Source organism: Cupressus sempervirens, chromosome 9 (assembly GCF_028749045.1).
Source record: "Cupressus sempervirens isolate cs-2001-9-10 chromosome 9, ASM2874904v1, whole genome shotgun sequence".
Taxonomy (NCBI): Eukaryota; Viridiplantae; Streptophyta; class Pinopsida; order Cupressales; family Cupressaceae; genus Cupressus; species Cupressus sempervirens.
The window spans coordinates 121994522-122007856 of record NC_143126.1 but is presented as its reverse complement, the minus strand read 5'-3'; the positions used below and the strand labels follow the sequence as shown (position 1 = coordinate 122007856).

Here is a 13335-nt window from a genome sequence, read left to right as displayed (position 1 = left end):
GTTTCTGCAACATATCCCTATAAAATTTCTGTTTGCACAGCCTTTCATAAATCTATATAAACATCAAAAGAGTTATCTTACTGTATATCTAGTCATTTATGGTTTATTTTTATTTTATTTTCCTGGCCTTTTTCAGATGCGAGAGTATCCTCATTACAGGCTTTGTTAGTAAAAAAACATGTGTCTATACATACATTTATTTCTGCAGCCTAGAAGCATGTCTTAAGATTAGAATGTCATATAGTATCATAAAAACAAAAAAACTACCATAAACTTGTAAGCATAGCATCACAAATCATGATCATACCATCCTAGCATCATATACTTCAACTTCAAAGATTCAAAATATTAAAATGTCAAATGATAATTGACAACGTCAACAGCAAGAATCATTGTTTCAAGTTGTGGTTGCAACAAAATAACACAAATGATCGTGAGGGAATAGATTTAGTTGTGGTTATAGGTGAGGGAAATGCAAACCTCGACTTAGAGGTTTTTATTGACAAATATTTAATGAGGATGGTTTTACTCAAGTAGAAAGCATGTTGATTTCTCAAAATGTTTTGTGGGAAGAAAATGAAGCTTCACATGATGATGAATCGTTTGAAGATGATGATATAATGATAGTTTGGACAATGTGTTCAAAGATGGAAGAAGAGTTATCTAACAAGTCTAAATTGTTGGAGCGGATTGTGAATTGCCTACTGACCAAAGGGTTGTTCTAACTTGTCATTTAAAAAGTTACCTAGAAGTTGACACTCCAAGGGCTGATTTGGACCAATCATAAAATGCATTTCAAGATGATGATGATGTAGACGCACATACTTTGAAGGATTATCGGAAGATCACCAGTTATACATTTTTTGCAATTTTAGTACAATATGATGACACTCAAAGCATGATTAAAGATCCCTACAAGAAAGCTCAAACTGAAAGTAGACAAAAGGGCATGGGATGTGATTTTTATTTTGCAAATTTGCATGTGCTCAAAGTGGCTTTGAAATCAATCAAATCTAATTATTTGTGTTTACTTTCAGATAAGGATCATATCTTAAAGACAGGTAATGTAAATGTTGATAAATTAAAGGAAAAGGAGGATGGGGTCTGTTACTGTTATAGTTCAGTCAGATAAAGTGTTACTGAATATATGTCTTTATCTATCTATCTATCTATCTATCTATCTATACATACATACATACATACATAAATACATACTTACATATACATGTGTATATATATAAATATAAATACAGCTATTAAATTTGATTATTCTAATCTCATTTACTGTACAACAATAATAAATATAATGACCCACTGAGAAAAAATCCAATTGATCGACTATTTAGTCGATGACCAAAGAAGCAATTGGTATTACACATAGTTACACCGTCATGGGGGACGGGGGGATGACAGAACGGGGGGACAGGTTTCCGGTATGGGGGGATAGAGGGGCGTTAATTTGGGGATGGTTGGGGGATGGCGGGGGAATGGTGGCGGGCGACAGAGAGGGGGTTGTGAATACTATACATATGGTACTTAAATGCTAGTTATGAAAATATGTATTGCAATATAAGATAAAAAGATGTAAAAGAGTAAATACTTGAACATTTGCATTGAATTGAAACATCGAACATTGAACATAAATAGTCAAATCAGAAAATAGTCAACACCAAGATGCCCACCATCCTCGGTGGAGGTGGTGGATTCTGTTGGTACCACTGGGGATTGGGGAATGGAAAACCCAAGTCCCCGGTGCATCCAAGTTTACTAGACGTGAGGTAAAAAGAGGGGGGACGTGTCCTCGTGTTACAATGGTATTGCTTGGGAGTCACATGCTCAATGGGTTCTGACTCCACAACTGAGTCACTCCCATCGAGGACATGAGTCCCTGTCACTCATTTTATACTGAGTGCAAACGATTTGCAAAAATGACATACAAATGAATACATACTTTTACAGTCTTCTCTATAAATTGCAGGAGTTCAAAGCATTCAATACTGTTTCTTCTACAACCAACATGAGTTAAATAAAGGATTTAATATCTCAGTTTGAATTTATAAACTCTGCCCAAAGTCTGTAATCAGACTCAGCACATTAACAGATTAGTAAGTCTGCAGTGAGGCTTGTTGAAGCAACCGATTTTATATTTGATAAGTGTACCAAATATTCAAATAACCTATCTTAAATCTGATCATTGATATTTTGACATGGTACCATAGCAGGTGACTCCCAGGCAATTGGAAAAACAGTAGATTTCTGATTTGAATTAGTAAATCATTTATCGCCTATTCTTGCACGAATGCTACAGAAGAATCTAGTCAACATATACAAGCTATAAATTGTATGATAATGTGAGACAAAAGAAGGAATACTTGCAAACCTATAGAACTGTGAGAAGTTGCAGTAATACAATCATGAGACATAGCTCTGGCTAAGCCAGTAGAAGGAAATATAGGGTTCCGTGAATGTATGATGTTTTGGCTATGCAGGGTGATTTGGAGAAACTGTGTTGGAGGTCTCCTAGTGTCCAAGTGGTTTCTGGGTGTGGATTTTATGAGCAAAGCTCGTGGTGAAATAAGACTAACCATTGCCATTGATTGCATTGATTGGCTACAGAGACAAATCCTGGTTTTTGGATGTGCTGCCTTTCTCTTGAAATTAGTGGTAGTATTTGCATAGATTGAATTATGTTCTTTCTCTGAATGCTGATGGTTGTAGTAAAATTGCAGATATTAGAAAGAAATCATGAGTCATGAAATTAAAGAGGCTATAACAAATTGGGTACCACAAGTTGTACCAGCAGAAGACGCATCTTGTAGAAGGGAAACAACTAGCATATCATGTAATCTAAATAGTGGGATATGGGGGTCTAATATACGTTCTTGGATGAAGAATTGCAGGCAAGAATATATAGGAAGTACTGCCGTGTGGGTTCCACCAAGGCAAGGTTCTCCCACGTGGATTCAACCACGTGAGCAATACAAACAATCCAAATTTAACATGGTATCATGGGGGTAACTCAGCTAGCCGCAATAATGCTTGGAGAGCTTTTGAAATCTAAGGATATTGTTGCTGGTGACAGTATGCCAACAATTGTTGTCATTGCTGGTGCAATTCCTAAACAATGTGTGAACTTGTTGTCTAAGGGTGTCCATCCTACCATTATGTCGAAGGCCTTTCGCAGGGCCTCTAAGAAGGCCTTTGAGTTTTTAACTGCAAATCCTGTCAAATTGACACACCATGACTCTTTGGTGAAAAGTGCGAGCACTTCTTTGAACAGTAAGGTTGTCAACTAGTATTTTAACGACATCTTTTAGCAAATCAATCAATCATGCCCTACTGCTTTGATAAGAGGAAAAGCTGACTCCTAGAATATAGATGGGATTGATGATTTGATATAAATATATTCATGTTGAATTACTACTCGTGAAACATGGGTCAATGAGTTTCACTCAAAAATCACACAGTTAAATCCTGAGAGCAATATCACAATATAAATATATTGTCAAACACTAAGCTCGATCAGAATATATATGCATTGAACCTTTGGCAACAAATTATTGGAGATCACATAATTTATTATATCTGTTTCTCACAATGATAGTGTTCAACAGGTGATGTGAAGGTTTCCTAAGTGTGATGATTTATAACTCATCATACCAATTGGAATTTATAATATACAATTCCAATGGCAAACAGATCAATACCATTATGGGATATGGATAATGTGGAAAGGACAAAGGATGGTCAAGGTTAGTTTATTAATGAGTTGCAATACTAGAAGAAAAGTGAGATAGAAGCTTTGCTCAAATCTCAGAGACTCTATGAAAATGGATCCAAAATCATTGTGAAATTGTTCCCAAGTGCACAGTGTATTAAAGAAAGATGTATCTAAAAGAAGTAAAAATGTATATCATAATAGAGATATGGCCTCTAGTTGGACAACGGGTCAATAGAAGAATTATAGAAAGTTTAGTAGAATATGTAAAATGGATATAACAGGAACTAACAATGAAAGAGTATGATGCAGAACTTAGTAGACTCCAAAACCTCCATTAGTCATAATAGCCTAAACTACAAGGCTATTACACTCACACTTTGCATCCTTAATCGATTCCATGAGTCTACAATGTACTATAGACATTGTGAGCAAGAGAAATCGAAGCAACTCCTACAAGGGGACATTACAGTGGGGCATTACAATAAGGAAGAAAGGTCTTGATGTGTGTATTCATGGGATTAAATAGTGATTGAAAACTCTATAAAATACAGTAAGTGGGAACTTTACATTATGGGGGCAATAGTAACAATGTTCCATTCCCCACTTATAGGAAGTTTAGTAGAATATATACAATGGATATAAGAGGAACTAACAATGAAAGAGCATGATGTAGAACTTAGTATACTTCAAAACCACAAGCTCCATTAGTCATAATAGCCTAAACTACAAGGCTATTACACTCACACTTTGCATCCTTAATCGATTCCACGAGTCTACAATGTACAATAGACATTGTGAGCAAGAGAAATCGAAGCAACTCCTACGAGGAGACATTACAGTGGGGCATTACAATAAGGAAGAAAGATCTTGATGTGTGTAGTCATGGGATTAAATAGTGATTGAAAACTCTATAAAATACAGTAAGTGGGAACTTTACATTATGGTGGCAGTAGTAACAATGTTCCATTCCTCACTGTTTGACAATTGCTTACATGAAGGCATTTTCTAATCTAGTGCTTATGGACCCTCATTGGAGAAACTCGTATCAAGCATGTGTAGATAAGTATTCATTATCTTTGAGTATTACATTTATCTACTTGTATTTCTATACAAACTATAGAGAGCTATTTTCCTTGATCTTTTTCTTTGTTTTTGGAGATGTTCTTGCAGTAAAAGAAGATTGGTACTTTACATATGGTACCAAATATTGTGTAAAACTCTATTTTATGATAGTAATAAGTTTTGATTTAGAATTCATTAGTCATTTGATGATCATGCTCAATAAAGTGAGGTTCTCGAAGCAAATATTCTTGATGATTGAGATTATTAGTATCCTTCTATGGCAAGAGGAAGCTTGACCGTTTATTAGCAACAACCTTGGACAAAGAGAGGGAGCACATAGAGGATATGTTTCAGTTGACTTAGATTGAGGATCTTGATCATATTTATTCAAAGGGAGTCTGGCATTGAATGAGGAGCTCAAAAAATTGATCTATTAAATCTAGAGGAAGTCTAACACCTCATCAGAGGAAACTTTGAACAAGCAGCCCAAAAGTTGATATCAAATTCAGAGGGAGGTTGACACTCCCTTAGAATTAACCTTGACAAGGAGGTCAAAGGATTGGTGTTTTTTCATGAAGGATAAGTTTCAATTTTATAAGAGATAAGGTTGAGGTGTAAACCTTATTCCTTGATATGGTTCATGGTGGATGCCATGACAACACCACATGATAGTTTCTGTGGTGGTTTCATGTAAAGTTTTGATATCATATGTGTATGGACCTTCCCCCTGTGTACTCCATGAGGAAGTGATGAATTCCAAATGATCATCACTTGAATTTGTAAAAGTTATTAGAAGGTGACAATCTTACAATAACTTATACTGTGATATACATTTTATATAAATGTTGAAATAGATTGTGATGGATTATATCTTGTAAATCAACATTTAAGTGTTAGACGTCAATCAATTGACTATCTATGAGTTGTTTGTATAGATATATCATAGGCATTTGGTGAATGTTATGTGATCTAATATTTAGGAGACCATTACCTTATTTTTGAGTACTTGGTGAATACCATGTGTTCATGTTCTATAGACCAATACTCATGATATCATAAATGATATCAATATGGTTAAGACTTTTTGATCAAAGATATCCTTAAAATTTGCCATTCCCAATCTTACCAATGGTGTAATAGCTATCTATGTGTTTATCCTTCTAAACTAAGAGGGAATGTAAATGTTATAGTTCAGTCGGATAAACTATTAGTGAAAATATATATCTATATATATGTAATATATAACTATAATTTTCATATATATATATATATATATATATATATATATATGTGGGACATGACTCCATGGTGGAATCACTCCCAATGGGGACATAACTCCCCATCACTCATTTTATACTGAGTGCAAATAATATGCAAAAATGAATTAGATATGAACACATACTATTACACAGTTTTCTCTGTATAAATTGCCGACGTTCAAAGCATTAAATATCGTTTCTTCTACAGTCAACATGAGATAGTTTAAGGATTGAATATCATAGTTTGAATTTATAAATTCTTCCCTAAGTTTGTAATTAGACTTAGCGCATTAACAGAGACCAAAGTCTACAATCAGGCTTGTTCAAGCAACGACTTTAATGATTGATAAGTGTGCAAAATATTCAAAATAACCTATATTAAATCTGATCGTTGATATTTTAATAGGCTCAATAAGCTCATCATGAAACTCAAGGATACACAAGAGATTGGAGAACACGTAGTGGGCTTTCAAGGAGCAAGAAATCATATTTTTGTAGCTAATCATTTAAGGGAGAAAGAAAATAGAGGAAGGACTAAGTTTATTAAGGAAGTAACTAAGAACATGACAACATACTACAAACTTATAGTCTGGATCATAGATAAACTTGCCAAGCCCAAAAAAAAACTCCAAAAAACTTTGACCAGTTTTCAAAAAAGGCTCGGGGAAAAACTTGGGAACCTAAAAATGATTTAAATTTACTTAAAAAAACTTTTTATTTTGCAAAATTTAATGAGAAGATGCATGCAATGAGTTAATTATAGCGAACACAAAGAAACAAACAGAGTTTAGATATAGATAAATGCGAAGTGGGTACAAAATCGCATCCTCATGTGGAATGCTGATGGCAAGAAGCAAAGTAGTAAATAGTTTGTGTCAAACTAGAGGCAAATACATCTTTACGATCACATCTTCCTCTTCCTAGCTCTACTGGCCTCTTCCTAGTTCTACTAGCATAAAAGGGAGAGGGTTTAGTCCTAGAAGAGGAACCTTGCACTAGGTGTGACCATGAAGTTTGTGAGTCTGTGGTTGTTCCTTCTCACTCAATATCCCTACTGACTTGCTCTTTGTCCTGGATGTATCTCCTTGTTCCTTTGGCACAAGTAATGACTCTTTGTGTGAGTCTTCATCGTCCTCCACCTCAATCTCATCCAATGTGAAATCCAATCAACCCTCCTCCATCGCCTACCTCTCTAAATCAGCAATGTCATCCTCTACTTTTTCTTCATATACATTAATGGCTTCTTCAACATCTCTTATATTGTTATTATCTTTGTTTTATATAATATATATAGGCTTTTTGACTTTTGTTTTTAACAAAAAAGAAAATAAAAGAAGAAAAACTTGCCAAGCAAAAGAACTTGCCGATTTTTCCAATCATGGTCTGGATAGCCATCCCCAAAGTTCAATTACTAAATTTTTGGACTGGTTAGAGCTTGAATATGAAGTGGGAATAAAGGATAATACTCAATTTGTTGACAATTCTTTGCTTGAGGTTGATGTTGATTGGACATTTTTTAATCCACTCTTCAAGTTGGATAGGGAATTCTCTCTGACTAGAGTGATGAGAACGGAATTGATTGCGTGGTTTGAGAGCTAGGTACAGTTCTTATTGATGAGATCGGTTAGAAGATTGAAGTAGTGGATTCTAGAGTTAGCACTACTTCCTACTTATTGATCAGCCTACATGTGAGTTCTAATTTTAATCTATAAATGAGCTAAATAGATCCTTTGGTTTCAAAAAATTATTAGCTCTTGGTTGAGGGTGGATGATATGTATGATTTGATCAATGGAGATGGTTTTCAGCTACTTCTATACTCATGACTTCTATTTATTCAAGGGTATTTCCGATTGTTTACTATTGTACTAGTCCCTTCCTAGCATTGGTGTTGACTTCAGAGCACTTGCATACTTTAATGTAGCTAATTGTGGGGCATCTTTGCATGACAATTATTCTTCACTTCCATTTGGAGTAATTTTGATCGCTACGGTCACATCATAACATCAGTATGTGTGCTTTTCGATTATGATGGGTTGTTTGTGATGAGTTGGATTTATTGGAATACTTGATTTTCCTACACTAGCATTTGAAGGTTCAGAGCATAATTTCTATATCCAATATTTTTTTTTGAAGGAAGACTCAATCTTCCTGCTTATGTGCTAGTGGTGCCCTGTAACCAAGGGACACCAGCTTTCATTAGGTGTAATAATTATATATTGAAATATAATATTTATTATGTTATTTATATAATATAATAATTATATTATCATGACCTTTATATTATCTATGTCAGCCTAAAGGAATCCGATCATAGTTACAATAACACCAGCACTCCCTCTTAGCTACAATGGAATCCTTCTTGGTGACTACTAATTCGTCCTCCTATTGATTTCTTCAACACTCTGTTTTGTTAGAGAGGATTCAATTTTCGATAATTTCATAATAATTAGTATAATTACATTGTCAATGTCTCAAGTAATACAAAACATTATTTGAGACATCATTATGAATCTGATATGTAAGCCTCTCAAAGCTAACTTCTACAATTGTAAGTGGGAAAGAAAGCGACAAAAGAATATAGGACAGTTTGCAGGAAATTGTATGGTGTTGTTCATATTGTATCCTTTTGGTGAGGTTAAAGCTTGTATTTTGGTCATAGGCATGTTGATAAGAGTCAAGCACAGGGAAAACAAAGTGGCACAAGGATGAGCTACTAAGTTATCCAGATGTGAGTTTGGATTGACAAAGATCTTATAGTTGAGGGATGCGATATAGGCTAGTGGTGCTAAATTGGCTACCACCTAGGAATGTTTTAGACTTGAGGGGATACCTTGGACTTTTCCTATTACAAGAGATTTATCAAGGGATTCTCAAAGCTCCACTTACAAGCCTTAATGGTCATATGATGCACAAGGCACATTTGATAGGCTGAAGTAGGTTATGATCACGTGTTTTGTACTAACTCTTCCTAATTTCTCTAAGTCGTTTGTACTGGAGTGTGATGCATCAAGTGATGGGATTGGTACAGTGCTCATGTAGAAAAACATCGCATTGCCTATGAGATTATGAAGATGAGACATAATGAGCCTTTATACTCCACCTACAACAAGGAGATGCTTTCCATCATGCATGCATTGTCAAAGTTTAGATAGTATTTTGGGGTGGAAAACTTGTGCAGAGAATAGATCACAATAGTTTTAAGTATTTCCTTCGATAGGAGTCGAGTGAATGAAAACAAGAGTGGGTTAACAAAATTCAAGTATATGACTTTGACATTGTGGTCGATGCACTTTCCAAGAGGCCTACTATTTCTACACTTTTCTAAGATTTTAGTTGTTTAAAAGTCTCAACTTTTAGTTGACCATTCCAAGAAACTCATTGGATGCAACCTCGTGGATGGTAAGATTTAAGATGATAGATACAAGGTGATTAATGATACTATAAGAACATGATATATTTTATGCTTGAGGCGAAGCTTAAAGATATGATTATGAGAGCCATTCGTGACACACTACTAAGAGGGGGTACTTTAAGACCTACAAATGGGTTAGATACTCATGAAAGGGTGTCAAGGATGATGTCCTTAAGCATGTGTGTGAGTGTTTGACTTGTCAGCAAGTTTGAGAATAGTTTCTTGGCAGGTTATTGTATCCTTTACAAATTCTAGTGTAGAAGTGGGAGAGTGTTTTTGTGGTTTTAATTACAAATCTTCCTGCAGTCTAGGGTAAAAATTAGATATTTGTAGTGATTGATTAGTTGACAAAATTTGCATGTCTTTGCTATTGCAGCTGATCATACAACATCTTAAGAGGCAAAATTATTATTAAAAGAGGTATTTAGATTACATGGACTTTTTGACGACCATTGTCAGCAATAGGCAAGTTTCTCGACATATATTGGCAAGAGCTATTCAAAATAGCTAATATGGAGTCAAACCCAAGCTTTAGTTACAACCTTAGACAAATGAACAAACAAAGATCGTGAATAAATGGGTGGATGACTTTTTAATTATGTTGTGAGGCAATAAGAGGACTTGATCATGTGGTTATATTTAGGAGAGTATTATTATACCACCTATCATATGCTCATTGGAGTGTCGCCATTTCGGACCTTGTATTATTCCAATCCTTTGTGTTTTGTAGACTTGGCTTTGAAGGGTAGCAGAGCACTTGGAGCTAGAGATTGGTTTGAAGATAAACAAGATAACCTCACCGCCCTCAAGCATAATATTCATCATGCTTAGAATCGACATAAATTATATGCGAAACAACACAAGGCAGAGAGATCTGTTGATGTTGGTGATATGGTTTTCTTATGTCTTCAACTATATAGACAAAGCACATTGAAAAGGAACGGTGCTGAAAAGCTTAAGAAAGGTTCTATGATCCATATAGGATTTTGAGCGAGACTAGAGAGGTTGCATATGATTTTGAGTTGCGACCAGATAGCAAGAGTCACAAGGTTTTTTATGTCTCATGCCAGTTGAAGGCAATTCGGTGTTAGGATTAGAAGACAATTTTATGAAAATGACCTGCAAAACTAACCAATAAAGCACACATAAAATAGAAGACAAAGACTGAACATGGTTCACCCAATCTTGGGCTACATCCACCAAACAAAGAGTCCAAACTTATTATCCAACGAAGAGAAAATTACAGTCCGATACATTTTATGTTACACTGTGGCTTATTTGTAGCCCTCTAGGCAGTTTACCAATGCTAGTTGACAAGTCTATTCTAAAACATACCTGACGAGTCAACCTAGGGAAATGCTTGACTAGTCAATCCGGAAACACTAGACAAGTTACTCTCGAAAAATTCGAGCCACAATACATGGTGAATGTATAGTATTTGCCTAATCAGTCATCATAAACCAACATTCAGTAGTATGGTGTGCCTACTCCTAGTTTACCACCTATTGGGTGGATATTTTGCAACCATCAGTTTTGGGTAAAAACCCAGTTGCAAAATAGGATGACTAGCCACAACATGTGAGACAGAGTCTCTCCTACCTTAAAGGGAAGGCTCCCCCTTCTCACTGTTGCTTGGATCAACTGAAGGTAAGCAAGAAGTCAAAAGATTTTATGAAATGTGTATTACCAATATCCTTTATTCTTAACTTTCAAGAAAGAATCCACTTACTCGTGAAGCGAGTAATGGGTAGGGTGAATCTCTAACTACACTTCTATCAAGAGCTGGAAACAATGATACAGATAAACCTTCACTAACTCAAAAGTGAGCTGAAAATGTACTTGATTGGCTTTAAGTCAGGTCGTACTTTTATATGGAAAAAGCTTTACAATTAGGGCACAAAGACTCATAAAATTAAAAATAACTTAACTATTTTGCAAATTAAGAAGAAAATATAAGCTATAGACAAAGCTTCTAGCTATAAACTTCCACAATTGCTCCTAGTCAAAGCTCTGGCTCCAATTGCTTCTTAACTCTTTTCTAATCAATTCACAAGATATAATTATCAATAAAACAAGATAACATGAATCAAAGATAACGTGGATGAATTATAAACAAACTTTACAACTCAAAAAAATAACAATCTCACTTAATCAAAGTTAAGTCTCAAATGCTCCTTTGTATTCACTTTCTCTCAAAATGGTGCTTACACAAACAAAAATCTGTTGGCACAATTTCTCCAGAGCTCTCTTGCATAAAGATAATCATGATTTTACAATGAGGAAGCACTCCTTTATATAGGCACAGGAGTTGAGAAAAAGGTGGAGAAAAAAGTGGGAGCAACTCAACTAACTATAGAAGAAAATAAAGAGTTACATGCAACTGCATATACAACTCGCATTATATCATTTTACATACACTTGCATTACATGTAATTACACTTTTTTATGTAATGCATCCTTTACAACTACTAACATGAAATAAAAACAAAAACAACAATCCTAAAGATTGTTTCTCAGTGCCTTGAATTTGACAATGATGTCATGCATTGTGGGAGGATCAGTAATTTCCATGGTCTTCGATATGGCTTCAACTCTCACTGCATTTGCATATGATGATTGTACAACTTTGGAATTTACTGTCATAGTATCCAACAAATGTTTCGTTGACGATTTATACAAGACAAACTTGTTCATTGTGTGAACCAAAGTCTTCAGAATCTACATCAGCATTGATCCTGATTGTATATTCTAAATTTATTCTTTCTACAGAAATGAGTTTACTAGATTCATCAATAACATGACATCTCATCTATTCCAAATCACAAGTAACACTTGTTTCAATTGCTTGACAATTTTCAAAGGCCACTCACAACTTTGTGATTAGCTTCCTCAATGTTTCCTCTTTATAACCAATGAGACCTTGATATCAGAAGAACATTTCACATGATGGAAGAATGTCACATGAGACAAAGGCATCTAGATCAAATCTTACCATTTCATTCCAATCATCAAGGATTTCTTTCAAGTTATCCACTTCTTGAGTCAAAGAAGAAATTGAACTTTGCTCCATTTCATTCATTTATTTGACGTGCCTAAGAATTGCAAATGTCTCTCTGATGGCTCAAACTCCTTCAGAAATGATTTCCTGTATCCAAGACTTGGTGGCTTCAATTACCTTTCTCTCCTTAGATGTTTGAGACATAACAACACTCTGAGAAGATTGTTTCTGAATGACCTCATTCAGATGAGAGACCTCCTGTTTCAGTTGATTTTTCTTTTCCCATAGCTCATGATTGCTCTTTGATACATTAGCCAATGCATCTTGAGCATCTTGCAAACAACTCAAACATGATTGCTTTCTAATTTCAACTTTAGTAAACTTGCAATCAGAACGAGTAAGTTCCTCAACAAGTTTGTCCACCAGGGGCTCAACAACTTCAACAAATTTGGTTTTATTGGAATCAACCAAAATCCTTGAAACAATCTTGTCTTTCAAAGATTTGGATTTGGTCTTCTTAGGAGGAAGATTGTCTAGAGGAACGACCACTTTTCTCCTTTTCATTGTTATTTTGCTCAACCATGCAGGTAGGCTGAAACCTTCATCCATAGAAGCAAATACAGTGGAGACCATTTGCATTGATCCTGATTGTATTTCCGTTGTAACAGAACAAGATTTTGTCTGCACAGTTGAAGGCTCTTCATGTATAGAAGATGCACAAGCTTGTGCAAGCTTTGAAGGAGATATGATCATGATTTCCCCTTCTTCATCTGAATCTTCTTTATCATATTCAGTTTCCAATTCTTCTTCTAACTCTTCCTTTGATTCTTGAATTGATTCAGAGATTTGAGATGATTTGGCTTCCTTTCCACCCTTGAATTT

General features: G+C 35.1%; 1 protein-coding gene across 4 annotated transcripts in view; it reads left to right on the top strand.

Moving 5' to 3' along the window:
* ECA3 (endoplasmic reticulum-type calcium-transporting ATPase 3) overlaps positions 1 to 13335 on the top strand; it is a 344449-nt gene that overhangs the window by 293235 nt on the left and 37879 nt on the right. The window lies entirely within an intron of this gene.